This window comes from Heterodontus francisci, unplaced genomic scaffold (genome assembly GCF_036365525.1).
Source record: "Heterodontus francisci isolate sHetFra1 unplaced genomic scaffold, sHetFra1.hap1 HAP1_SCAFFOLD_1730, whole genome shotgun sequence".
Lineage (NCBI taxonomy): Eukaryota > Metazoa > Chordata > Chondrichthyes > Heterodontiformes > Heterodontidae > Heterodontus > Heterodontus francisci.
Window position 1 is genome coordinate 45001 of NW_027141142.1, and position 2500 is coordinate 47500.

Here is a 2500-nt window from a genome sequence, read left to right on the forward strand (position 1 = left end):
AAAATCGCAAAAGTAAGTAAAAAGTATGAAATCATTAACCAAAAATCGCAAAAGTAAGTAAAAAGTGTGAAATCATTAACCAAAAACTCGAAAATAATGTGCAGAGACTAAGTCCGAAAGGGCAAATGGTTAACCAGTAAGCAGAGTCATCATTAACCAAAAATCGCAAAAGTAAGTAAAAAGTGTGAAATCATTAACCAAAAATCGCAAAAGTAAGTAAAAAGTGTGAAATCATTAACCAAAAACTCGAAAATAATCTCCAGAGACTAAGTCCGAAAGGGCAAATGGTTTAACCAGTAAGCAGAGTAATCATTAACCAAAAAGGGCAAAAGTAAGTAAAAAGTATGAAATCATTAACCAAAAAGCACAAAATTAAGTTAAAAGTGTGAAATCATTAACCAAAATGTCGAAAACAATGTCCAGAGACTAAGTCCGAAAGGGCAAATGGTTAACCAGTAAGCAGAGTAATCATTAACCAAAAGGCGCAAAAGTAAGTAAAAAGTATGAAATCATTAACCAAAAAGCGCAAAAATATGTTAAAAGTGTGAAATCATTAACCAAAAGTCGAAAATAATGTGCAGAGACTAAGTCCGAAAGGGCAAATGGTTAACCAGTAAGCAGAGTAATCATTAACCAAAAGGCGCAAAAGTAAGTAAAAAGTATGAAATCAGTAACCAAAAAGCGCAAAAATATGTTAAAAGTGTGAAATCATTAACCAAAAACTCGAAAATAATGTGCAGAGACTAAGTCCGAAAGGGCAAATAATTAACCAGTAAGCAGAGTAATCATTAACCAAAAATCGCAAAAGTAAGTAAAAAGTGTGAAATCATTAACCAAAAACTCGAAAATAATGTCCAGAGACCAAGTCCGAAAGGGCAAATGGTTAACCAGTAAGCAGAGTAATCATTACCAAAAAGGGCAAAAGTAAGTAAAAAGTATGAAATCATTAACCAAAAAGCACAAAATTAAGTTAAAAGTGTGAAATCATTAACCAAAAAGTCGAAAATAATCTCCAGAGACTAAGTGCGAAAGGGCAAATGGTTAACCAGTAAGCAGAGTCATCATTAACCAAAAATCGCAAAAGTAAGTAAAAAGTGTGAAATCATTAACCAAAAACCCGAAAATAATGTCCAGAGACTAAGTCCGAAAGGGCAAATGGTTAACCAGTAAGCAGAGTAATCATTAACCAAAAATCGCAAAAGTAAGTAAAAAGTGTGAAATCATTAACCAAAAACTCGAAAATAATCTCCAGAGACTAAGTCCGAAAGGGCAAATGGTTAACCAGTAAGCAGAGTAATCATTAACCAAAATCGCAAAAGTAAGTAAAAAGTGTGAAATCATTAACCAAAAACCCGAAAATAATGTCCAGAGACTAAGTCCGAAAGGGCAAATGGTTAACCAGTAAGCAGAGTAATCATTAACCAAAAATCGCAAAAGTAAGTAAAAAGTGTGAAATCATTAACCAAAAAATCTCGAAATAATGTCCAGAGACTAAGTCCGAAAGGGCAAATGGTTAACCAGTAAGCAGAGTAATCATTAACCAAAAGGCGCAAAAGTAAGTAAAAAGTATGAAATCAGTAACCAAAAAGCGCAAAAATATGTTAAAAGTGTGAAATCATTAACCAAAAACTCGAAAATAATGTGCAGAGACTAAGTCCGAAAGGGCAAATAATTAACCAGTAAGCAGAGTAATCATTAACCAAAAAGCGCAAAAATATGTTAAAAGTGTGAAATCATTAACCAAAAACTCGAAAATAATGTCCAGAGACTAAGTCCGAAAGGGCAAATGGTTAACCAGTAAGCAGAGTAATCAGTAACCAAAAAGGGCAAAAGTAAGTAAAAGTGTGAAATCATTAACCAAAAAACCCAAAAATAATGTCCAGAGACTAAGTCCGAAAGGGCAAATGGTTAACCAGTAAGCAGAGTAATCATTAACCAAAAATCGCAAAAGTAAGTAAAAAGTATGAAATCATTAACCAAAAAGCACAAAATTAAGTTAAAAGTGTGAAATCATTAACCAAAATGTCGAAAACAATGTCCAGAGACTAAGTCCGAAAGGGCAAATGGTTAACCAGTAAGCAGAGTAATCATTAACCAAAAATCGCAAAAGTAAGTAAAAAGTATGAAATCATTAACCAAAAAGCACAAAATTAAGTTAAAAGTGTGAAATCATTAACCAAAATGTCGAAAACAATGTCCAGAGACTAAGTCCGAAAGGGCAAATGGTTAACCAGTAAGCAGAGTAATCATTAACCAAAATCGCAAAATTAAGTTAAAAGTGTGAAATCATTAACCAAAATGTCGAAAACAATAATGTGCAGAGACTAAGTCCGAAAGGGCAAATGGTTAACCAGTAAGCAGAGTAATCATTAACCAAAAAGCGCAAAAATATGTTAAAAGTGTGAAATCATTAACCAAAAACTCGAAAATAATGTCCAGAGACTAAGTCCGAAAGGGCAAATAATTAACCAGTAAGCAGAGTAATCATTAACCAAAAAGC